This window comes from Hordeum vulgare, chromosome 6H (genome assembly GCF_904849725.1).
Source record: "Hordeum vulgare subsp. vulgare chromosome 6H, MorexV3_pseudomolecules_assembly, whole genome shotgun sequence".
NCBI lineage: Eukaryota > Viridiplantae > Streptophyta > Magnoliopsida > Poales > Poaceae > Hordeum > Hordeum vulgare.
This window is the reverse complement of record NC_058523.1, coordinates 228,849,168-228,876,527: the sequence shown is the minus strand read 5'-3', so window position 1 is coordinate 228,876,527 and position 27,360 is coordinate 228,849,168. Positions and strand designations below refer to the sequence as shown.

The following is a 27,360-nucleotide window of genomic DNA, read 5'->3' as shown; positions in this document are numbered from 1 at the left end:
CCTCTGCCACGCCCGAGCGTTGACGCCGCCGGCAAAGCCGCTGTGGCTGGGGCTGCTTGTGACACGCGACATGCCCCGAGTCCTTCCCGCCAGCGGACCCCCTCCCCCACTGTAGGACCAGGCACGACGTGTTCCCTAAGCTCGCCACGTCGCCCTCGCAACAGTGGCAACGTACCACCATGGCAGCCGTCATTCTTATCTTCACGGCCACGGGAACCGACCCTCCCCGCTGATAAAATGCCCCTTCGAGCTCACCCAACCACTCACACCCTCCCGAGCAACCTCCGTGCCGAAGCTATTGGGCCCCCGTGCTGAATTGCACCTCTGTCGGCTGCCACTGCCGAGAGCGCCTCCGGCCAATTCCGGCCAAGCCAGAGCTCCTATCTCTTTGCTATCTCTACACTTAGCTTCAGCTTAACCCCGCAGCAACACTCACGCCCTGATTGCACTTAGCAAAGCTTGTGACAGGAGCACCCACTTTGCGAGAGCTCTCATCCGCCATGGGCGAAGGCTTGCTCGGTCCCGAGCTCTCTGGTGAGCCTATTCCCGGCCAGAAGGAGCATCTGTGCCTCCTGAACACTCCGGAGTGCCGAGCCTGAGAATTGCAGCTCCCTATGTCACACACTCATCGCTGGATCCCTGCCTCTTGCTCTCTCACTGCGCGCGAGAGGTGGAAGAGAAACCCGACAGGTGGGATCCACCTGTCGTTGTCGTTGAGCCAGCGGAGCCGCCGTTTGCGCTACCCATGTGAAGCGTGTTTCCGCAGAGAAGACGTATTACGGCCAAGTGCGTTTTCTATTTCTGTAAGCGTATTATCCCCGAAGCGTTTCCTTTTGTGTTTTATTTTAAAACAGGAGTTTGACTCATCTTTGACCAATTATAATTTTTAAACCACAACTCCAAATGGATTGATTCTTTTTCCTACCTCTCTAAAGTTTCCTCTAGTTTATTTACAGATTTATTTCAAAAATATTAAAACAAATTTTATGTGCTATTTTGAATTTGTGTGTTAATTTAAATATTTTCGAAATAGGAATTTGGAGAGAGGAGACTTACTTCAAGATGTTGGGGTACACATCACACTCCTCAAACTTCAAAGACAAGCATCTTGAACTCTGGTTTGCATTAAGTTTGTGATGTTTGCTGTGATGCTTTCAATGCGTGATTTTGTTTATGTTGATAAAGAACCACACATAAAATCATATCATGGCATGGGTGCATGAGATAAGGATGTTATTGATTTTATGTGATGCACATGGTAAGTGGGTACTACCCCATGCCTCGTATGCCATGCTGGTCTGGACAAGCTCAAAGGGAGGTTTGTCGTGGATATTATGAGACCATAGACTGAAATCTCGCGGGACGAGAGTAGTCAATGAGAGCATACCGAGGTGTGTTGGTGGTAATACTCATGTTTATGATTCAGAAAAATTGTGCGATACTAACCCTTGCAGGAAAAACTTAACCTCCTAGGTCTACCGTAGATCCAGTCTTGTCAGTATGGCACCTTACCTTTCGTGCTGCCACGGGTCTTTCTGAAAGGGAATACAGTTTAGTAGGTCATAAACCTATTACCAGGTACACACCAAGTAGAGGGGCCAGGATGAAGGTATCCATGGCCCTGGACTAAATCCAATCATCTAGTCAGGGGCATGGGTGTTTCCGGTGTGGGAACGAGAGGGAAGAGCTCTCCCCTTGTAGTGCGCGAAACAAATTTGATCCCATGCTAGTCGAGGTTGGAGCCTACCCGTCTTACGGTTTTTCCCTGGGAGCGTAGCTCAGGTGAGGAAGGTCTTCGCGGGGGAAAATGGGTGTGTACAGGTTCTGAGTGTTTACTTCTGAGGTACCGTACGCGGGATTAGTCTGAGTGACTATGGAACCCGTGGGCTGTGGGGAAAGAGTACACCCTTTATAGAGTCAAAACTATTCGATTAGCCGTGTCCACGGTCAACGACGACTGGTTGACTAGTGAAGTGTTGGTCTGAGTGTCGGTCTTCCGAGGAAGTTAACGAAATCGTGAGACTAATCATGAAATATGGTGGATGATCATAACTATTATTTTTACTGTGGACTAACCCATATGATTATGATTGTTGAATATCTCCGGGACGGTTCTACCTCCTGGATATTCAATATTTATTATTGTTCCATATAATCCCTTTATGTGGTGTCGCTCACATGCCCGACTGTGGCATGTCTGTTATTTATTTCATATAAGCCCTTTCCATGGTGTCGCTCACACGCCCGACTGTGGCATGCTTGTTATTATTTCTTATAAGCCCTTTATGTGGTGTCACTCAGATGCTTGACTTTGGCATGCTTGTTATTATTTCTTATAAGCCCTTTATGTGGTGTCGCTTAGACGCACGACTGTGGCACTATTATTACTCGCATGTGAGCCCTTTAGGTGGTGTCGCTCCGACGACCGACCGCGACTCGCATGCTATTACTTATTCATTGTTACTCTTCCTTGCTTTTTATACAATATTGGTGGAAATGGTTTATCTATATGAATGCATCCGTGAATTAATTATTATGGAATGATAGAGTTATAAGTGAACTAGGCATGGATCTCACCTCCTTTAACTTATCCATTTTATCAAGTACATTCAAAGTACTCACTCGCTTGTTACTGGCTATTGTCTTGGCCAGATTGCACTCGGAGAGGAGTACGATGCCGTCAAAACCGGAATCTAGGAGTCAAGGATAGCAGCCTTGTGAGATAGGAATTTATCCAAGTCAGCTGTTCCCATGGGCACTGGAAAATTCCTCGAGTTGCTTCCGCCGTCAGCCTTAGACTTTTGTCCAAAGCAGTAGACCTTCATGGTCTTGTAACCCAGATTTTGTATTTTTCTTGGATTTTCTGTATCAAGTGAGTGTACACCAGCTAACGGTAGTCCTAGGGCTGGTGAACACAAAAACATGTTTTCTGGAAATTATTTTCTGAAAAACCAGTCGCCACAACCTTGGTATCAGAGCCAGGGTGACGATTGGCTAAACCTATCTTAGCCAGGTTGCTATTCCTAAACCGGATATTTATATATCCGCAACCGAGCCTAGCCTACTCAATAGACAACCACACGGGCCATCCAACACCTTTTGGCAGTCGGTGCCTAACGTGTCAGCCCAAACTTTAAGCTGAGTGTCAGTGACTGACACTGGAGTTGTCGCATCCCCTAGCGTGCGATGGAAGACTCCCTAGCCTGTATAGGAAGGCCTTGCCTCAACCCAGCAACCCGCAACCTTGAGAACACTACCCTAGTGACCTCATTGACTTGCAAGATACCTGGCCACGTTCTTTGCAACAAGACCACCATGTCCGAGCCTGGTGACTTCGTAGTCATCCTCGCTGACCTCAGCCGCAAGGTCTTTGGCATAGAAGACCCCCCAGTGTATATTGTGCATGAGGAACCTGCGAGTGATGTTATCCATCACTTTTGGGCCTCGATGCACATCTATGCAGGGAATTCACTGGTAGAGCAGTCGCGAGCGAAGCCTAAGCCCGTCAGCTTGCAGCTCGAGAAGCTATAGTCTAGCTGTGACATTTGTCGCCATGGATGAATAGCCGGCCGTTCTGCGATTATCCTACTCGTGAAGCCTATGGTAGTCCGACCCATGTCGCTAGCAAAGACCTTGAGGCACACCGTGTCTTGGTGCATGTTGTGCGCTATTTGAGAGCGCAGGAGGCACTCATCGATCAGATCACCTCTAACCCGGTTATGAACCGCACGCCAACTGCTCGCCGGACCCCAGCAAGCCATGAAGTTGCAACCGCCTCTAGCAACCAGCCCATATTGGTTGGGAGACCTATCGGGTCCCTCAGATCTGCCCCCGCCTTTATGTTAGCCAGCCCGACCATGACCCCGGTAGAGCTTCACCACAGTTTGGATGCTTTCTGCAATGAAGATGTGCCTAGGGAACGTCATCCGAGACGTCGTCATCACCTCAACCCTGCAGCCCCGTTCCATGGCCAAGTTGACCCTGGAGCTATGACAAATGAAGGAGCCTTTTTGTCTACTGAGCACGTCCACTCAGAGGCCAACGAAGGCAGAGCGAGTCCGTCAGCGTAGCTGTCTGGCCCTAGTAGCAATGTCGCCGTGTAATGCTGTATTCGCGTGTTGTAATAGACTTGTTTAAAATAATATTGTAGGATACTTGCACGCCATTCTTTTCCGGAAATTGCGTGACCAGTGTAGCCTACTCTGCTTGGCCTTAGAATAATTTTTTGGGCGTGACCACCAGAACCACCTGGCCCACTAACCATGTGATGTGTCACTTGGGAGTTGATACCCGAGTTCCACCCTGATGACCCACGTCACACCAGTATCATACTGTGTGCCTAGAAATCATACACCCAATTGAGACCACTCATGGCTTCTCCTAGCACTTATCACTGAGTGCACTGCCGCACAACCAACTTTTCCCTTGACTGACCGTTGGGATTCACCCGGGATTCCTGAATGCAACCCCGCATTAGAAACCGTGTTGCCTCGTAGTCCAGTATAGAGCAACCCGTGGATGACCACCTTTGTCCTATATGTCATCACCAAGAGTGTTGATCCAACAGTCAATGTATTGATTTCCACACCCTTGGTGTTGGGAAATTTGCCATATTTTCCCTTGGTAGGCCGTTGTTGCCAGACTAAAGGGGACATGTTGTCCGGACTCCTTCTACGAGAAGTAGAATGTGTATTCCCCGACCGAGAATATCTTCTCAGAACAACCTTGCTCGTGCCTCGTTGACCGCCCTCGGAGTGTACCTTAGTCCAGTAGTATGATTTCCTAATACTAGGTGAGTGGTGGTATATTATATGATTGCATTGTTTGCACCTGCATATGAGCGAGTGTGTGCTATATGATTACCTTGTTTGCGCCTACATTTGAATGATCTTGTCCCGTGTTTTGACGAGTGAATTATTTTCTTTCCCTAAGCAAATCTTGGGGACAAGATTTATTTTTAACGGGGGTATTGTTTGTCACACCCCAAAAATAATATTTTGATGAAATAAAATATCGTCTAGGATAAAATATCTGAGAAATAAATTGCTTCACAACTCTTTTGAAAGTCTCTTTCCAAAAACTTTTATTTTCAAGTGGCATTTTAAATACCATTTAGTGCTTGAGCCCTTACTTGAGACAATTTTTATTGCTTATTGAATTATAGAGGGGTATTCTTTTAATTTTGACACAGGTTTCTTTAAATCTTAATTTTTGGTTTTTCCATTTGATTTCAGAACCACTCCTTTTCCCTAATTATAAAGTTTTTCTCCAAGTAGAAGTTTTTGAAAGTCATGTTGGGACTTGAGTGATTGCATCAAAACATTTGTTTTCTTCTGACAAATTCATTGGATAGCCTTTTATAAATATTTCGACAAAGTTTCTCTCATTCGAAAATGACTTTTAATTTTTTAAGGACCTATTTTGCACTTCAACCTTTTGATAACTTCTTCTTAAAATTCTACAAAAATTTGCAGGTGACAGGAGGTGTCCTTGAACTAATTTTATTTAAAAACTTAGCGAAGTGTTTTGAGAAATTTGAGCACATTAAGTTATTTTCAGTTGTGGTCCATTTGGCATTTTGCACTCTAACCCCTAGAAATAATCTTTCAAAAATTCTATATAAATTTGGAGATGTCAAGTGATGCATGGGTTTCACTTTTATGCAAAAGCCTAACTTTGTGCTTTGAAAACATTTAGCAAAACAACCACTTTTCTGTTCTGGTCCAGTTTGGTGATTTGTACTGTAGCCCCTATTTTAATTGCTCCAATGCCCATGATATTTTTACTACTGGTATTTGACCCTACCAAACCCTTAAGTTCCAAAGATAAGATTCTTGGGAATATCTTTAGCCCATTTTTAATGCCCCGAAGTTTCTGTCCAGGAAAGATTTTCTCCCAAAGTTGTACTAACAATATTTTCCTTTTTTCAAACTAACTACACCACCATGACTAACACTTAGGGAGAGTATGATCTGGAGATTTTGGCTGGCAGTAGTCATGTTGAAGCCTCTCGCATTTCATCAAGCACCTATGACGCATGGCCAAATTTGGCATGAGTTTTGATCTGCACCATGGAGTTGCCCCACTGCCCAAGCCGGCATGTCTAACACTCTTGCCCTAACCCCTAACCTAACCCTGTGAAGTTGGAGCAGCGTTGGAGATGTTTGGGCATGCCAGACATTCCGTAGAGTAGGTGTCGTGCATGCTCTGGGCATGGCCAAAGCGCATGTTTTGCACGCACGTGTCCGAGGTGCCGCGTCCACCTGCTCGTGCGTGTGGACAGCCAAAGAGCCGCGTCAAGCCCCCCGATAGTTTTTCCCAGCCCTGCTGCCGCCACTGCTGTTCCCTGCTTCTGCCTCTCGCATGCCCTAACATTGTCTCCGCCAGCAAAGTCGATGTGGCTGACGCTGACCGTGACATGCGGCACACCCCGAGTCCTGCCCGCCAGCGGACCCTCTCCCCTCTAGCAGGACCAGCCCCAGCGTGTTCCCTAAGCTCGCCACGTCGCCCTCGCTACAGTGGCGACGTACCACCATGGCAGCCGTCGTTCTTATTTTCAGGGCCGCGGGAACAGACCCTCCCCGCCTATAAAACGCCCCTCCAAGCTCACCCAGCCACTCACACCCTAACCACCAACCTCCGTGCCGAAGCAATTGGGCCCCCGTGCTCAATTGCAACTCCATCGGTCGCCACTGCCAAGAGCGCCTTCGGCGAATTCCGGCCAAGCCAGAGCTCCTCTCTCTTTGCTATCTCCACACTTAGCTTCAGCTCAACCCCGGAGCTCTCGTCCGCCATGGGCGAAGGCTTGCTCGGTCCCGAGCTCTCTAGTGAGCCTATCCCCGGCTAGAAGGAGCGGTTGTGCCTCCTGAACACTCTGGAGTGCCGAGCTCGAGAAATGGAGCTTCCTAGGTCAGGCATTCGTTGCTGGAGCCCCGCTTCTAGCTGTGTCATTGTGCGCGAGAGATGGAAGAGAAACCCGACAGGTGGGCTCCACCTGTCGGTGAGCGAGCTGGGCCGCCGGTTGCACAACCGATGTGAAGTGCATTTCTGCAGAGACGACGTATTCAGGCCAAGTGCGTTTTTTGTTTCTGTAAGCATATTATCCCCGAAGCATTTCTTTTTCTATGTTTTATTTTAAAATAGAAGTTTGACTGATCTTTCACCACTTATAATTTTTAAACCACAACTCCAAATGGATTTTTTTCCTACCTCTCTAAAGTTTCCTTTAGTTTATTTACAGATTTATTTCAAAAATATCCAAGCAACTTTTATGTGTTTTTGTGAATTTGTGTGTTAACTTAAATATTTTCAAAATAGGAATTTGCATAGAGGAGACTTTTGGTTATGTTGATAAAGAACCCCACACAAAATCATATAATGGCATGGGTGCATGATATAAGGATGTTATTGTTGTTATGTGATGCAGATGGTAAGTGGGTACTACCCCATGCCTCGTATGCCATGCTGGTCCGGACAACCTCAAAGGGAGGTTTGTCATGGATATTATGAGACCATAGACTGACATCTCGCAGGACGAGAGTGGGAAATGAGAGCATACCGTGGTTTGATGGTGGTAACACAGAGGTTTATGATTCTGAAAAATTATGCGATACTAACCCTTGCAGGAAAAACTTAACCTCCTAAGTCGACCGTAGATTAAGTCTTGTCAGTATGTCATCTTACCTTTCGTGCTGCCATAGGTCTTTCTGAAAGGGAATACAATTTAGTAGGTCATAAACCTATTACCAGGTACACACCAAGTAGAGGGGCCGGGATGAAGGTATCCATGGCCCTGGACTAAATCCAGTCATCCGATCAAGGGGCATGGGTGTTTCCGGTCTGGGACCGAGAGTGAAGAGCTCTTCCCTTCTAGCGCGCGGTATAAATTTGATCCCATGCTAGTCGAGGTTGGAGCCTCCCCGTATTATGGTTTTTCCTTGGAAGCGTAGCCGAGGTGATGCCACTCTTTGAGGGAAAAAAATGGGGGTGTACCGGTTCTAAGTGTTTACTTCTGAGGTACCGTACGCGGGATTAGTTCGAGTGACTATTGGACCCCGCGGGCTGTGGGTAAAGAGTACACCCTTTGCAGAGTCAAAACTATTCGAGTAGCCATGTACAGGTCAAGGACAACTGGTTTGCTAGTCAAATGTGGGTTTGAGTGTCATTGTTTGGAGGAATTCACGGATGGCATGATGGAGTTATTAAGTGGACTAGGCATGTATCTCACATACTTTAACTTATGTGTTTTCTTGATGTTTGCGAGTACATTCAAAGTAGTCAGTCGCTTGTCCCTGGCTATTGACTTTCTAGATTGCACTCAGAGAGGAGCACGATGTTGTCAACCTCGGACCCTAGGAGTCAAGGATAGGAGCCTTCTGAGATAGGAATTTATCCAGGTCAGCTGTTCCTGTGGGAATGGAGTCCCATGGGCACTGGAAAATTCCTCGAGTCGCTTCCGCTGTCAGCCTCAGACTTTTGTCCAAAGTGCTACATCTTGAGCTTGCATTGTTTTTTCCCTTGAAGAGGAAAGGGTGATGCAGCATAGTAGCAGTAAGTATTTCCCTCAGTTTGAGAACCAAGGTATCAATCCAGTAGGAGTATCAAGACAGGTCACCAATGTACCTGCGCAAAAACAAACAAACTTGCACCCAACGCTATAAAGGGGTTGTCAATCCCTTCACGATTAATTGCAAGGTGAGATCTGAAGGTGGAAAGTGCAACAAAGTAAAAGTGTAGAGCTAAAAATATGATGTGAAGTAGACCCGGGGGCCATAGTGTTCACTAGAGGCTTCTCTCATGATAGCAAATATTACAGTGGGTGAATGAATTACTGTCGAGCAATTGATAGAATCGCGCAAAGTCATGATGATATCTAAGGCAATGCTCATAAATATAAGCATCACGTCCGAGAAAAGTAGACCGATACTTTTTGCATCTACTATTACTCCACACATCGACCGCTATCCAACATGCATCTAGTGTATTGAGTTCATAACAAACAGAGTAACGCCTTAAGCAAGATGCCATGATGTAGAGGTATAAATTCATGCAATAGAAATAAACCCCATCTTTTTAACCTTGATGGAAACAACACGATGCGTGCCTCGCTACCCCTTCTGTCACTGGGTGAGGACACCGCACGGTATGAACCTAAAACCAAGCACTTCTCCCATTGCAAGACTTATAGATCAAGTTGGTCAAACAAAACCCACAATTCGAAGAGAATTACAAGGATAGGAAATCATGCATATAAGAGATCAGAGGAAACTCAAATAATATTCGTAGATAATCTGATCATAAATCCGCAATTCATCGGATCTCGACCAACACACCGCAAAAGAAGATTACATCGGATAGATCTCCATGAAGATCATGGAGACCTTTGTATTGAAGATCCAAGAGAGAGAAGAAGCCATCTAGCTACTAGCTATGGACCCGAAGGTCTGTGGTGAACTACTCACGCATCATCAGAGAGGCAATGGTGTTGATGAAGAAGCCCTCCGTGTCTGAATCCCCCCTCCGGCAGGGCACGAGAACATGCCCTAGATGGGATCTTGCAGAGACAGAAGCTTGCGGTGGTGGAAAAGTATTTTCGTGGCTCTCTCTGGCAGTTTTGGTTTTTTAGGGAATTTATAGGCGGAAGAAGTAGGGCAAAGGAGCCACGGGGTCCCACAAGCCTGGTAGGCGTGCCCCCCAGGCCGCGACTAGGGGGCTTGTGTCCTCCCCCGGGGTCCGTTGCCTTCGTTCTCAAGTTCCTGGCGTATCTTCTGTTACGGAAAAAATAATTTTGAAGGTTTTATTCCGTTTGGACTCCGTTTAATATTCTCTTCTGAAAAGGGTCAAAAACATGGAAAAAACAAGAACTAGCACTTGGCATTGAGTTAATAGGTTAGTCCAAAAAAAGGTATAAAATGCATACAAAACATCCAAAGTTGACAAGATAATAGCATGGAACCATAAAAAATTATAGATACGTTGGAGACGTATCAAGCATCCCCAAGCTTAACTCCTGCTCGTCCTCGAGTAGGGAAGTGATAAAGACTGAATTTTTGATGTGGAATGCTACCTAACATATTTGTCCTTTGTAACTTCTTTCTTGTGACATGAATGTTCAGATCCGCAAGATTCAAAACAATAGTTTACTATTGACATGAAAACAATAATAATTCAAGAAAACTAGCAAAGTGATCATGAACTTTCGGAATAACAAGGCCAAAGAAATTTATCCCTACAAAATCATATAGTCTGGCTATGCTCCATCATCCCCACACAACTAATTTAAATCATGCACAACCCCGGTATTGGCCAAGTAATTGTTTTCGCACTCTCACTTTCTCAAACTTCTTCAACTTTCACACAATATATGAGCGTGAGCCATGTATATAGAACTATAGGTGAAATAGAGTGTGGTGGAGATTGTGAGGCAAAAAGGAGGAGATGGTCACATTGACTCGGCGTATCAACGGGCTATGGAGATGCCCATCAATAGATATCAATGTGAATGAGTAGGGATTACCATGAAACAGATGCACTTAGAGCTATAAGTGTGTGAAAGCTCAAAAGGAGAACTAGTGGGCGTGCACCCAACTTGCTTGCTCACGAAGACCTAGGGAAATTTTGAGGAAGCCCATCATTGGAATATACAAGCCAAGTTATATAACAAAAATTCCCACTAGTATATGGAAGTGTCAAAACAAGAGACTCTCTATCATGAAGAACATGGTGCTATTGTGAAGCACAAGTGTGGAAAAAGACAGTAACATTGTCCCTTCTCTCTTTTTCTCTCATTTTTTTGTTTGGGCTCTTTGGCCTCTTTTTTTTTGTCACATGGGACAATGCTCTAATAATGATGATGATCACACTTTTATTTACTCACAACTCAATACTTAGAGCAATGATGACTCTATAGGAAATGCCTCCGGCAGTGTACCAGGCTGTGCAACGATCTAGCTTGGCGTATGACGTTGAAACATCTCGTTAGCTATCTTACGATCATGCAAAGGCAATATGAAAGAGATGGCACAAGTCATGAGACGGAACGGTGGGAGCTGCATGGCAATATATATCGGAATGGCTACGAAAATGCCATAATAGGTAGGTATGGTGGCTGTTTTGAGGAAGGTATATGGTGGGTTTGTGCATCGGCAAAACTTATACAGCACTAGAGAGGCTAGCAATGGTGGAAGGTGAAAGTGCATCTATACCATGGACTCACATTAGTCATGAAGAACTCATATACTTATTGCGAAAGTTTTATTAGTAATAGAAACAAAGTGCTAAACGCATACTCCTAGGGGAAGGGTTGGTAGGTGTTAACCATCACATGATCCCGACCGCAACACAAAGGATGACAATCAATAAATCAATTATGCTCCGACTTCCTAACATAGCGGTTCACCATACGTGCATGCTATGGGAATCACTAAATTCAACGCAAGTATTTCTAGATTAACAACACCCTACTAACATAACTCTAATATTACCAAATCCATATCTCAAAACTAATTGAGAGGAATCAAACTTCTCTTTACTAATTGATGCACATGAATATAGAAGTTTTTATTATATCCTCTTTGGATGCCTATCATCTTTAGGACTACTTTCATAGCACAAGCCAACTACCAAGTTACTTAGAGAGAGCACTCTCAAAAAGATATAAGTGAAGATCGAGAGTTCTTATTTCTCCAAAATATGACACCACCGTGCTCTAAAAAGATCTAAGTGAAGCACTAGAGCAAAGTTACCTAGCTCAAAAGAGATAAGTGAAGCACATGCGAGCTAAATTGCCTAACTCAAAAGATATAAGTGAAGCTCAATGAGTATTCTAGGAAATTCACGATGAGTGCATGTCTCTCTCAAAAATGTGTGCAGCAAGGATGATTGTGACACAACAAAAAGAAAAGACTCCTATAATACAAGACGCTGCAAGTAAAACACATATCATGTGGTGAATAAAAATATAGCTCCAAGTAACGTTACCGATGGATTGAAGACGAAAAGGAGATGCCTTCGCGGGGCATCCCCAAGCTTAGGCTTGTTGGTGTCCTTGAATTTGGCTTGGGATGCCTTGGTAATCGCCAAGCTTGAGCTCTTTACACTTTTTATCCCATTATCCATGAGAACATCACCCAAAACTTGAAAACTTCACAACATAAAACTTAAACAGAAACTCGTGATATCATTAGCATAAGAAAACAAACTACCAACTCTTTAGGTACTGTAGAAAACTTGATTTCTATTTATATTGATGTTAGATTACTGTATTCTCACTTTTCCATGGCTAGTACCCCCCCCCCGATACTATCCATAGTTTCATCAAAATAAGCAATCAACACAACAAAAACAGAATCTGTCAAAAACAAACCAGTCTGTAGTAATCTGTATACTTCGTATACTTCTGGTATCTCAAAAATTCTGAACAATTACGAAAGTTAGGGAAATTGGCATATAAACCAGCAGCAAAAATAATTAACTCAAAACCTCTTTCTGGAAAGGAATTAAAAATAATTTCGTGAGAGGAAAGTTTCTTTCTTTTTCAGCAAGATCAAATAACCATCACCAAAACTAGTCATAAAGGTTTTACTTGGCTCAAACACAAAAAGAAACACAAAAAACACAATCATAACAGAATTATGATGGTGTGGACACAACAAAACGGAAAGCAAAAAAGAAAAGATAAATTCATTGGGTTGCCTCCCAACAAGCGCTATTGTTTAACACCCTTAGGTAGGTATTGATAATTCAATGATGCTCACACAAAAGACAAGAATGGAAGAACAACGAGAGCATCATGAAGCATGTGAAAATCACATCTAAGTCTACCATACTTCCTATGCATAGGCATTTTATAGGAAAACAAATTGTCAGGACAACCAATAGTTACCATATGCAAGGAAGAAGAAAGAGATAATAGCAATCTCAACATAACGAGAGGTAATTTAGTGACATGAAAGTTTCTACCACAATATTTTCCTCTCTTATAACAATTACATGTGGGATCATATTCAAATTCAACAATATAGCTATCACATAGGATATTCTTTTCATGATCCACATGCATGCAAAGTTGACGCTCTTCAAAAATAGTGGGATTATCATCAACAAAAGTCATGACTTCTCCAATCCCACTTTCAATATAATTGCAAATATCATAATCATCATGAGCTTTAAACAAATTTTCAAGATCATAAGAAAAATCATTACCCCAATCACGATCATTCCAACAAGTAGTGGACATAGAAAAACTAGCATCCCCAAGCTTAGGGTTTTGCATATTTTTAGCATGATTGACATTAATAGAATTCATAGTGAAACCATTGCAATCATGCTTTTCATTCAAGGAGCCCTCGTGAATCACTTCATAAGTTTCTTCATCACAATTTTCAGATTCACGCATCTCAAGCAAAACTTCATAAAGATAGTCAAGTGCACTCAACTCACTAGCAATTGGTTCAACATAATTGGATCTCTTAAAGAGATTAGCAAGTGGATGAGGATCCATATCAATGGATTTTCAGCAAGCGAAGATGCAAGCATATTGAAGGCACACAACACACAAGCAAAGGAAAGGCAAACGAAAAAGGCAAATATTTTTGTATTTTTTGTTTTTCAGAAGTGGGGGAGAGGAAAACGAGAGGCAACGGGCAAAAAAGGTAAATGCAAGAGATGAGTTTGCGACGGTTACTTGGATAAGCTTCACTTAGAATAGTCCCCGGTGCAAGAAATTGACACGTTGAAGGGCGACTATTCTTGACTTGATACTCCCCGGCAACAGCGCCCGAAATTCTTCTTCCTACCTCTTGACCTTGCGTTGGTTTTTCCCTTGAAGAGGAAAGGCTGATGCAGCACAGTAGCAGTAAGTATTTCCCTCAGTTTGACAACCAAGGTATCAATCTAGTAGGAGTATCAAGACAAGTCACCAATGTAACTGCGCAAAAACAAACAAACTTGCACCCAACGCTATAAAGGGGTTGTCAATCCCTTCACGATTAATTGCAAGGTGAGATCTGAAGGTAGAGCTAAAAATATGATGTGAAGTAGACCCGGGGACCATAGTGTTCACTAGAGGCTTCTCTCATAATAGCAAATATTACGGTGGGTGAACGAATTACTGTCAAGCAATTTCTAGAATCATGCAAAGTCATGATGATATCTAAGGCAATGATCATACATATAGGCATCACGTCTGAGACAACTAGACCGATACTTTCTGCATCTACTACTATTACTCCACACATCGACCGCTATCCAGCATGCATCTAGTGTATTGAGTTCATAACAAACAGAGTAACGCCTTAAGCAAGATGACATGATGTAGAGGGATAAATTCATGCAATAGATATAAACCCCATATTTTTACCCTTGATGGCAACAACACGATGCGTGCCTCACTACCCCTTCTGTCACTGGGTGACGACACCGCACGGTATGAACCCAAAACCAAGAACTTCTCCTATTGCAAGAATTATAGATCAAGTTGTCTAAACGAAACCCACAACTCAAAGAAAATTACAAGGATACGAAATCATGCATATAAGAGACCAGAGGAAACTCAAATAATATTCATAGATAATCTGATCATAAATGCACAATTCATCGGATCTCGACAAACACACCGCAAAAGAAGATTACATCTGATAGATCACCATGAAGATCATGGAGAAATTTGTATTGAAGATCCAAGAGAGAGAAGAAGACATCTAGCTACTAGCTATGGACCCAAAGGTCTGTGATGAACTACTCACGCATCATCGGAGAGGCAATGGCGTTGATGAAGAAGCACTCCGTGTCCGAATCCCCCCTCCGACAGGGCACCAGAACGTGCCCCAGATGGGATCTTGCGGAGACAGAAGCTTGCGGCGGCGGAAAAGTATTTTCGTGGCTCTCTCTCACAGTTTTGGATTTTTATGGAATTTGTAGGCGGAAGAAGTAGGGCAAAGGAGCCACAGGGGGCCCACAAGCCTGATAGGCGTGCCCCCCAGGTCGCGGCTAGGGGGCTTGTAGCCTCCCCGGGGTCCTTTGCCTTGGTTCTCAAGTTCCCTGCGTATCTTTTGTTACGGAAAAAATCATTCCGAAGGTTTTATTCCATTTGGAGTCCGTTTAATATTCTCCTCTAAAAAGGGTCAAAACACGGAAAAAACAGGAAGTGGCACTTGGCACTGAGTTAATAGGTTAGTCCCAAAAAAAGATATAAAATGCATACAAAACATCCAAAGTTGGAGACGTATCACAAACTAGTAGACCTTCATGGTCTTGTAACCCAGATTTTGTATTTTTCTTGCATTTTTTTGTATCAAGTGGGTGTCCACCAGCTAACAGTAGTCCTGGGGCTGGTGAACACAAAGACCTGTTTTCTAGAAATTATTTTATGAAAAACCGGTCGCCACAGGGTTCCACCCACAAGGGCTCCACGAAGAAGCGGCCTTGTCTATTCTACCATAGCTTCCGCCCATGAAGGACTAGCCTTGTCTATTCTACCACAGCTTCGACTCACGAAGTAGGCGATCTCCTTGCCCGTACAAACGTCTTGGTTCAACTCCACAGCAAGAAGTAGGAGGCTCCCAAGCGACACTTAACCAATCTAGGAGGCACCACCCTCCAAAAGGTAATAGATGTGGTAGATCAATGATCTAGTTGCTCTTGTGCTTCTAAAGATAGTCTCCTCAACACAAAATCACTCTCTCATAGAATAGGCATGGTAGGAGAGATTGATTTGGTGGAAAGCAGTTTGGGGAGGCTAGAGATCATGTTTCAAATGATTGTATTGGAATATCTTGGTCTCAACACATGAGTATGTGGGTCTGTCTGAAAAAATGGATCTGGAAATGAAGTGTGTGTTTTGAGTGCTTCTCCCACAAATGAGAGGTGGGTGAAGGGGTATATATAGGCAGCACACAAAATCCAATCGTTACACCTAAAGTGGAAAACTCGGTGACACCGAAGTCATAAACTCGATGGTACCGACTCACATTAAAGGCAACAACTTTTGAATCTTGGTGGAACCGATATACACAACTCAGTGGCACCAAAAAGGTGGCTAACGGTAAGATGACCCAACTCGGTGACACCGATACTCAAACTCGGAAATTACGATTTTGTGTATCAAGGCAACAGAAAGTTGGTCACCCTGAACTCGGTAGCACCGATATGGTTTCGGTTGCACCGGTTTGGTGGGAATGACTAGGGTTTCTGTCTCAGGTCAAACTCGATTGGGTCAGAAATGGGAATGTTGGTGGCACCAAATTTGAGTATGTGGAATTGGACAAAATGGTTATGTAGGAAAAATGACTGAGTGTTTTGGTGGCTAACTTTGAGCACTTGAGCAACCAGTTCATTTTAATACCTCACCCCTTTTAATAGTATTGGCTTTCCTATGGACTCAAAAGTGATGTCTCACAAATATAAAATGGAGAGTCTTTTGGCTTGAAGCTTGAGCCAATCTTATTACTTTCTTGCATCAAGGGGCATCTCCACGTAAGCCTTTAGCCAAATCATCTTTTGAACTTTTCCGAAACATACTTGGAAAAAAATATTAGTCCAATGATGCATATGTTGTGATCAATTATCAAAACCACTCTAGGGAGCAATTGTGCTTTCATCGAGCGATCGGGCTGTCAATATATTCCATGCTAAGTGGGTTATTCTCATGATGAGTGTTTATTCACTTGTCATTGTATGAGGGAGGCTAGTAAAAAGGATTCCCAGTCTTGCATAATAAAATAAATAAATAAACAAGAACTCCCCCTAGAAAGTTGATTGTTCGGAAGTTACTCGGGATACAGCTAGCCATGGAATGTGTTTGAATGGTGGAGGGGGAGTAAAATTTCAATTCTGTTTGGGAACCGCCAATAATGTGATTAGTATGGAAGATGTTGATACCTATTGTTGTAACGTTGAGCACCTTTGCAAATCCCCGCTTCACTCTAAGAAGGGACTATCTATTTACTTTTATGTTATTTTGTTTCACGTATTTACTTTCCATGTTGAGTGAGCTTCTTATTCCAACGTCAATCTATTACTTGGCAAGCACCATGTGGTGGGGAAAGATCCAAACACATATATCTAGTCAAATATATTTGATCATGATTAATTATTATTGATAGCTATTGATACGTCTCAAACATATCTATAATTTTTGATGGTTTCATGCTGTTTCCTTGTCAACTTTGGATGTTTTATATACCTTTTTATATATTTTTTGGGACTAACTTGTTAATTCAGTGCCAAGTGCCAATTTTTTATAGTGTTTTTGACTCTTTTCAGATCTGATTTTGTAACGGAGTCCAAACGGTATAAAATCCTCGAAATAATTTTTTCCAGAACAGAAGAAGATCGGGGGACTTGAGAGCCAAGGCAGGAGGCCCACAGGGAGCCCACAAGCCGTGTCACCGCGGCCAGGGGGCGCGGCCATCAGGCTTGTGGCCTCCCTGGCGCTCCCCTGCCCTAGCTCTTTGGCCTATATATTCCCTAAAATGCCAGAAAAAATCAGGGCGTCCACGAAACCACTTTTCCGCCGCCGCAAGCTTCCGTTTTCCGCAAGATCTCATCTCGAGACCCTTCCCAGTGCCCTGCCGGAGGGGACTTTGGAGCTGGAGGGCTTCTACATCAACATCATTGCCTCTCCAATGACTCGTGAGTAGTCCACTTCAGACCTACGCGTCCGTAGTTAGTAGCTAGATGGCTTCTTCTCTCTCTTGGATCTTCAATACAAAGTTCTCCATGATCTTCATGGAGATCTATCCGATTTAGTCCTCTTGGCGGTGTGTTTGTCGAGATTCGATGAATTGTGGATTTGTGATCAGATTATCTATGAATTATATTTGAGTCTTTGCTAATTTCTTATATTCATGATTTTATATCCTTATAAGTCTCTCTGAGTCTTGGATTTTGTTTGGCCAACTAGATCTATGATTCTTGCAATGGTAGAAGTGCTTGGTTTTGGGTTCATACCGTGCGGTGACCTTCCCACTGACAGAAGGGGCCGCAAGGCACGCATCGTGTTGTTGCCATCAAGGGTAACAAGATGGGCTTTCATCATAGATTTGAGATTGTCCATCTACATCATGTCATCTTGCTTAAGGCGTTACTCTGTTCTTATGAACTCAATACACTAGATGGATGCTGGATAGCGGTTGACGTGTGGAGTAATAGTAGTAGATGCAGGAAGTATCGGTCTACTTGTTTTGGACGTGATGCCTATATATATGATCCTTACGATAGATAACGTCATGACTTTGTGCGGTTCTATCAATTGCTCGACAGTAATTCGTTCACCCACTGTCTACTTGCTTTCATGAGTGAAGCCACTAGTGAACACTACGCCCCCGGGTCTATTCACAACTATCATCTCCGCTTTCACTTTTACTTTGCTTTGTTTACTTTTTTCTTTCAGTTCTCACTTTGCAAACAATCTATAAGGGGTTGATGATACGTCTCAAATGTATCTATAATTTTTGATGGTTTCACGCTGTTATCCTGTCTTATTTGGATGTTTTATGTACCTTTTTATATCTTTTTTGGGACTAACTTATTTTGGAACGGAGTCCAAACGGAATAAAAACCCCGAAATGATTTTTTTTGAACCGAAGAAGATCAGGGGGCCTCTGGCCAAGCCAGGTGGGCTCCAGGGAGCCCACAAGCTCCCACTCCGCCACCAGGGGGGAGGCGGCGGTGTGATGGCTTGTGGCATCCCTGGCCGCCCCCTCGCCTAGATCCTTGGCCTATATATTCCCAAATATTCAGTTAAAAAACCAGGGGAGCCTCGAAAATACTTTTCCGCCGCCGCAAGCTTCCGTTTCCGCAAGATCTCATCTGGAGACCCTTCCCGGTACCCTGCCGGAGGGGACTTTGGAGTTGGAGGGCTTCTTCATCATCATCATCGCCCCTCCAATGACTCGTGAGTTGTTCACTTCAGACCTACGGGTCCGTAGTTAGTAGCTAGATGGCTTCTTCTCTCTCTTGGATCTTCAATACAAAGTTCTCCATGATCTTCATGGAGATCTATCCGATGTAATATTCTTTGGCGGTGTGTTTGTCGAGATCCGATGAATTGTGGATTTGTGATCAGATTATCTATGATATATATTTGAGTCTTTGCTAATTTCTTATATGCATGATTTTATATCCTTGAAAGTCTCTCCGAGTCTTGGGTTTTGTTTGGCCAACTAGATCTATGATTCTTGCAACGGGAGAAGTGCTTGGTTTTGGGTTCTACCATGTGGTGACCTTTCCTAGTGACACTAGGGGCAGCAAGGCACACATCAAGTAGTTTCCATCAAGGGTAAAAAGATGGGGTTTTATCATTGGTTTGAGATTATCCCTCTACATCATGTCATCTTGCTTAAGGCATTACTATGTTCTTATGGACTTAATACACTAGATGCATGCTGGATAGCGGTCGACGTGTGGAGTAATAGTAGTAGATGTAGAAAGTATCGGTCTACTTGTTTTGGACGTGATGCCTATAGATATAATCATTTCATAGATATCGTCACGACATTGCGCGGTTCTATCAATTGCTCGACAATAATTTGTTCACCCACCGTCTACTTGCTTTCATGAGAGAAGCCACTAGTAAACACTACGGTCCCCGGGTCTATTTACATCCATTGTTTACACCTCCGCTTTTACTTTGCTTTGTTACTTTGTTGCTTTCAGTTCTCACATGGCAAACAATCTATAAGGGATTTACAACCCCTTCATAGCGTTGGGAGCAAGCTTTTGTGTTTGTGCAGGATCTTGAGATACTCCTCCGCTGGATTGATACCTTGGTTCTCAAACTGAGGGAAATACTTACCACCGCTACGCTACATCACCCTTTCCGTTTCGAGGGAACACCAACGCAAGGCTCCAAGGCCACGGGGGAAATCCTTTGCATACTTGCCTAGGAAGTCCCTTAAGGTGTAGCCGCAGCTGAAGGATTCCTGGTGCCGTTACTGAGGAGTATCGAGCAACACTCCTATTTCTGGCGCCGTTGGAAGGTCTTTTGTTGCAGTAACAATTGACAAGCCCTTCATAGCGTTGGGTGCAAGCTCTTTGTGTTTGTGCAGGTACTTGTGACTTGACGCGATCCTCCTGCTGGATTGATACCTTGGTTCTCAAACTGAGGGAAATACTTACCGCCGCTGTGCTACATCACCCTTTCCTCTTCAAGGGAACACCAACGCAAGGCTCCGAGGCCGAGGGGGAATCCTTTCCATATTTGCCAAGGAAATCCCTATAGGCGTAGCCCGCAGCAGAAGGATTTCTGGCGCCATTGTCGGCGAAGGTCTGTTGTTGCTGTAGCAGAAGGATTTCTGGCGCCGTTGCCGGGGAGAGATCAAGTCAAGATCTATCCAAGTAAGTGTCAACAACTCATCTCTTGCATTTACCTTTTTTGCCAGTTGCCTCTCGTTTTCCTCTCCCCCACTTCACATTTGTCATTTTCATTTGCCTTTCTCCTTTGCCGTTTTCTTTTGCCTTTTTGCCGTTCTCTTTTTCCCCTTTCACTCGCTTACTTCCTGCTCGTTGGTGTGTGGGATAGTCCATCAATGGCTAGACCCACCACTCCAAACAATACCCCTGAGAACGAAGTTCTCAATTTCAAGCAGATTGAGGAAGAAAATTTAAAGGACGCTTGGTATAGGATTTGCAATGCTCAAAGTAGATCTACTCGTAAGCAATCCACTACCGTTCTTCTTCGCAGTTTTTATGTTGGAATCTATCCTTGGAATAGGTATATTCTTGATACCATCGTAGGCGGTATTTTTTTGGGGAGCCATATTGTTGACTCCTATGGAGCTGTCATGAATTTGGTAGGCTCACCCCTACTCATGGTCAATGGAACTACCTTGACCTTGGAACACGTGATGCAAAGGCTTGACGCCATTAAAAACAAAATTGCGACAATTGAACTTATTGAGGATTTGGATAGAAAGATCCACAATCAAATTACTCAGTATGGATCCAAAGTGGGAATAGTTTTGAAAAATTTAAGGGAGAAGGAACCTATAGTTAATGATTCCTCTAGAATTGGCAAACTAGAAGATGTCATAACCAACTTGGGTTCCGCTTTTGCCGCTGTGCAAAATACTCCAAATCTCACTCTCAAAAAGACCGTCAAGTCTGTTTTTGTTCCTAAAGCTAGTGGTGAGTCATCCAATAAAGATGAAGATCTTAAGATGATAAATGATCACACTACTTATGGTTTGAGCACCAAAGATGACTATACGTGATTCCATCACCTTACGCCTAGCTAAGGGCGTTAAACAATATCGCTTGTTGGGAGGCAACCCAACGAATCTATCCTTTTTCTTGCTGTTTTGTGTTTTCAACACTTCCATAATTCTGTTATGATTGTGTTTTTTGTGCTTCTTTTGCGTTTGTGCCAAGTGAAACCGTTATGATTAGTCTTGGGGATGATCGTTTGATCATGCTGGAAAAGACAGAAACTTTCTGCTCACGGAAGGAATTTTCATTTTTTTTTCTGTGAGAGCTTTTGAGTTGATTCTTTTTGCTGCTGATTTCTACGCAAATTCTTCAATCTTTCGTAATGTTTCAGAATTTTGGAAGTACCATAAGTATACGAAGTATACATATTGCTATAGACTGGTCTGCTTATAACAGATTCTGTTTTTGTTGAGTTGGTTGCTTATTTTGATGAAACTATGGATAGTATCGGGGGGTATTAGTCATGGAAGATTGAAAATACAGTAACCCAACATCAACATAAGTAGAATTTAAGTTTGCTACAGTACCTAAGGAAGTGGTGGTTTTCTTTCTTATACTAATGATATCACGAGTTTCTGTTTAAGTTTCGTGTTGTGAAGTTTTCACGTTTTGGGTGAAGTTCTTATGGACAAAGAGATCAAGAGTGGCAAGAGCTCAAGCTTGGGGATGCCCAAGGCACCCCAAGTTGATTCAAGGATGCCGTAAAAGCCTAAGCTTGGGGATGCCCCGGGAAGGCATCCCCTCTTTCATCTTCAATCCATCGGTAACGTTACTTGGGGCTATATTTTTATTCACCACATGTTATGTGTTTTGCTTGGAGCGTCTTGTATCGTAGGAGTCTTTTATTTTTGTTGTGTCACAATCTTCCTTTCTGCACACCTAGAGAGAGAGAGACATGCACTCACCGTGATTTTGTTGAGCTTCACTTATATCCTTTGATTAGGCAATTCAGCTCACATATGTTTCACTTATATCTTTAGAGCTAGTTCATTTTGCTCTATGTTTTTCACTTCTATCTTTTAGATCACAGCGGTGCGTGGCTTGGTAGTTGGCTTACGCTATGAAAGTAGTCTCAAAAGGAGTAGTTATCCAAAGGGATATGAAAACTTCCACCTTCATGTGCATTGAGTAGTTAGAGAAGTTTGATTCATCTAAATTAGTTTTCAGTTGTGGTTGTGGTAACATTGAAGTTATATTAGTAAGGTGTTGTGGATCTAGAAATACTTGTGTTGAAGTTAGTGATTCTCGTAGCATGCACGTATCGTGAACCGCTATGTGATGAAGTCTGAGCATGATTAGTCTATTGATTGTCATCCTTTGTGTGGTGGTCGGGATCACGCGATGGTTTATACCTACCAACCCTTCCCCTAGGAGGATGCGTTGAATGCTTTGTTTCGATTACTACTAAATTTTTTGCAACAAGTATATGAGTTCTTCTTGACTAATGTTGAGTCCATGGTTTATATGCACTTTCACCTTCCAACATCACTATCTTCTTTAGTGCCGTGCAAATTTCGCTGGTGCACAAAACCCACCATATAGCCTCCCTCAAAACAGCCACCATACCTACCTACTATGGCTTTTTCAAAGCCATGCCGAGATATATTGCCATGCAACTACCACCATGACATGTGCCACCACTTCTACATTGCCATTGCATGATCATAAGATAGCTAGCATGATGTTTCCATCGATGTCTATGCCATGCTAGATCATTGTCACGGTACACTACTGAAGGCATTCCATATAGAGTCACCATTGCTCTAAGTTTTGAGTTGTAAGTGTGATGATCATCATTGATGGAGCATTGTCCCATGTGAGGAAATAAAAGAGGCCAGTGAAGCCCATTTACAAAAATAGGCCAAAGATGCCCACCAAAATAAAAAATAAAATAAAAAATAATAATAATAAAAGAGGCCAAAGAGGCCACCAAAAAAATGAGAGAAAAAGAGAGAAGGGACAATGCTACTATATTTCCACACTTGTGCTTATTAAGCACCATGATCTTCATGATTGAGAGTCTCTCGTTTTGTCACCACCATATAGCTAGTGGGAAATTTTCATTATATAACTTGGCTTGTATATTCCAATGATGGGCTTCCACAAAATTTCCTTAGGTCTTCGTGAGCATGCAAGTCGGATGCACACCCACTAGTTTTCTTTAAGAGCTTTCACATACTCTTAGCTCTCGTGCATCATTTGTATGGCAATCCCTACTCATTCACGTTGATATCTATTGATGAGCATCTCCATAGCTCGTTGATATGCCTAGTCAACGTGACCATCTTCTCCTGGTTTGCCTTGCAACCTCCACCACACTCCATTCCACTCATAGTGCTAAAACCATGGCTCAGCTCATGTATTGCGTGAGAGTTGAAAAGGTTTGAGGAAGTAAAGGTGTGAAAACAATTACTTGGCCAATACCGAAGTTGTGCATGATTTAAATTCGTTGTGCAAGAATGATAGAGCATAGCCAGACTATATGATTTTGTAGGGATAACTTTCTTTTGGCCTTGTTATTTTGAAAGTTCATGATTACCTTGCTAGTTTGCTTGAAGTATTATTGTCTCCATGTCAATAGCAAACTATTGTTTCGAATCTAATGGATCTGAACATTCATGTCACATAAGAGGAGTTACAAAGGACATCTATGCTAGGTAGCATGAAAGCATCAAAAATTCATTCTTTATCACTTCCCTACTCGAGGACGAGCAGGAGTTAAGCTTGGGATGCTTGATACGTCTCAAACGTATCTATAATTTTTGCTGGTTTCATGATGTTATCTTGTCAACTTTGGATGTTTTATATACCTTTTTATCTTTTTTGGGACTAACTTATTAATTCAGTGCCAAGTGCTAGTTCCTGTTTTTCTGTGTTTTTGACTCTTTTCAAATCTGTTTTTCAAACAGATTCCAAACGGAATAAAATCCCCGAAATATTTTTTTCCAGAACAGAAGAAGATCGGGGGACTTGAGGGCCAAGGCAGGAGGCCCACTGGGAGCTCACAAGCCCTGTCGCCGCGGCCAGGGGGGCGGCCACCAGGCTTGTGGCCTCCCTGGCGCTCCCCTGCCCTAGCTCTTTGGCCTACATATTCCCTAAAATCCCAGAAAAAATCAGGGCGTCCATGAAACCACTTTTCCGCCGCCGCAAGCTTCCGTTTCCACGAGATCTCATCTCGAGACCCTTCCCGGTGCCCTGCCGGAGGGGACTTTGGAGCTGGAGGGCTTCTACATCAACATCATTGCCTCTCCAATGACTCATGAGTAGTCCACTTCAGACCTACAGGTCCGCAGTTAGTATCTAGCTAGCTTCTTCTCTCTCTTGGATCTTCAATACAAAGTTCTCCATGATCTTCATGGAGATCTATCTGATGTAATCCTCTTGGTGGTGTGTTTGTCGAGATCCGATGAATTGTGGATTTGTGATCAGATTATCTATGAATTATATTTGAGTCTTTGCTGATTTCTTATATGCATGATTTGATATTCCTGTAAGTCTCTCTGAGTCTTGGGTTTTGTTTGGCCAACTAGATCTATGATTCTTGCAATGGAGAAGTGCTTAGTTTTGGGTTCATACCATGCGGTGACCTTTCCCAGTGACAGAAGGGGCAGCAAGGCATGCATCGTGTTGTTGCCATCAAGGGTAACAAGATGGGCTTTCATCATAGATTTGAGATTGTCCATCTACATCATGTCATCTTTCTTAAGGCGTTACTCTATTCTTATGAACTCAATACAGTAGATGTATGCTGGATAGCGGTCGACGTGTGGAGTAATAGTAGTAGATGTAGAAATTATCGGTCTACTTGTTTTGGACGTGATGCCTATAGATATGATCATTGCCATAGATAATGTCATGACTTTGTGCGGTTCTATCAATTGCTAGACAGTAATTCGTTAACCCACCGTCTACTTGCTTTCATGACAGAAGCCACTAGTGAACACTACGGCCCCCGGGTCTATTCACAACTATCATCACCGCTTTCACTTTTACTTTGCTTTGTTTACTTTTTGCTTTCAGTTCTCACTTTGCAAACAATCTATAAGTGATTGACAACCCCTTCATAGCGTTGGGTGCAAGCTCTTTGTGTTTGTGCAGGTACTTGTGACTTGACGCGATCCTCCTGCTGGATTGATACCTTGGTTCTCAAACTGAGGGAAATACTTACCGCCGCTGTGATACATCACCCTTTCCTCTTCAAGGGAACACCAACGCAAGGCTCCAAGGCCGAGGGGGGAATCCTTTGCATATTTGCCAAGGAAATCCCTATAGGCGTAGCCCGCGGCAGAAGGATTTCTGGCGCCGTTGCCGGGGAAGGTCTGTTGTTGCCATAGAAGTTATCTTCATGATAAGTGCGGTGGGAGGCGAAATATTAAGCCCCTATCTTTATCTTTGTCCGATCGATGCTATTTGTTTGAAAAATATGCGTTGAGTACTAGCAATCATACAAGATTATATGATAATTGAGTATGTGGAACTCTTACTTAAATTTGTTGATGCATTGAAATTGTTTGATGAGTAAGAACATATTGTTATGCTTCAATAGAATGCATTGTTTGAACCATGACATGCAAATACATTGCTACTTTATCATGATGATTTTTATGAGAAAAAGTTGCTAGTTATGATGCTAGAGAAGTAACTGAAAATACCAATGATCAAAACTATTGACTATGCTAGCATTTACACTTCATGAATTACTTACTTTATCAATTACCTACTCGAGGACGAGTAGGAATAAGCTTGAGGATGCTCATACTTCTCCAATATATCGATAATCTATGAAGTATTCATACCATATATGCCTATGTTTACAATATTTTGATGTGGTTTTGATGCACTTTATATGCTTTAGTTAGAACTAAACCGAAGTGACACTATTTTCAGCAGAATTATCGTGGTGTTTTTTTTGTACAAAAAATATAAGTTCTCGGAATCGCCTGATTTTTTCTGGAGAATGAAAGAAATACGAGAGCGAAGAACCATTGGAGGGGGGCCACCTATGGGCCACAAGCCAACAGGGCGCGCCCCCACCCCCTCGATGCGCCCTGGTAGCTTGTGGGGCTCACGTGGCTCCGTCTGACGTGATTCCAACGCTCAAAATTCCTATAAATCCAGAAACCCCTGAAAGTTAACCTAGGACTTTCGCTCCACTCCCGCAACTCTCTGTATCGAAGAAAACCCTGTTTGGAGCCTTTCCGGTACCCTGCCGAAGGGGGAAATCATCATCGGTGGCCATCTTCATTATCCCGGTGGAGGCCATGATGAGGAGGTAGTAGTTCACCCTCGGGGCTAAGGGTACGTACTAGTAGCTATGTGTTTTATCTCTCTCTCTCCCAGTTACTCCCTCCATCCCAAAATAAGTGACTCAAAAATGACTCAGTTTTGTACTAACTTCAGTACAAAATAGAGTCACTTTTGAGTCATTTATTTTGGGACGGAGGGAGTACTTGAGATGGCACGATCTTGATGTATCGTGAGCTTTGTTAATATAGTTGGATCATATGATGTTCTTCCCTGGCTATCTTCATGTGATGAACTGAATCTTCCCTTTGTGATTTCGTTATGTCAGATTTAGTATTGGATTTGAGACCACTTGATGTATGTCTTGCATGTGGATACGTGGTGACAATTGGGTGTTCTATTGATTCACTTGATATATGTTTTCTTACTCAACTCATGGATTCCTGAGGTGACATTGGGGTAATCTATGCATAGGGGTTGATACACGTACTTGTCCGACTTTCTTCGATATAAATCTTGGGGTACTCTTTGAAGTTATTTATGTTGGACTGAATATTATGAATCCAAACTTGTTTGATGGTCGAATAATTAACCCAAGGATACTTGAGGTGACATTGGAGTATCTTGGTGACATTAGGGTTGATTAATGTGTATCATAAATGTTATTCTAGTATGAACTCTAGGGATATTTTTGACACTTATATGAATAGCTCAATGGATTGATCGGAAAGGGTAACTAAGCGGTGGTTCACTGCCTACTTCTTCTTATTTCTCCGCTAATAGGAACTTTGGAGTGATTCTTTGTCGCACTTTGAGGGATGATTGAGGGGGTCCTGGATTAAGGGGTCCTCCGGGCATCGGCCCATGGAGCGAATCATCATAGTCCGGATAGTTGACACATTCGTATGC

At 43.1% G+C, this 27,360-nt stretch overlaps 1 long non-coding RNA gene across 2 annotated transcripts; it reads left to right on the top strand.

Annotated features, from left to right (window-relative positions):
* The first annotated feature begins 290 nt into the window (after nucleotides 1-290).
* LOC123403668 lies at nucleotides 291-2,848 on the top strand. Of its 2 annotated transcripts, none has more exons than XR_006611531.1 (3): nucleotides 291-786; nucleotides 1,034-1,070; nucleotides 2,653-2,848. It is a non-coding gene; the product is annotated as an uncharacterized LOC123403668 (long non-coding RNA). The 2 variants fall into 2 exon arrangements; XR_006611530.1 differs by having other exon boundaries at nucleotides 291-803.
* Nucleotides 2,849-27,360: the final 24,512 nt, after the last annotated feature.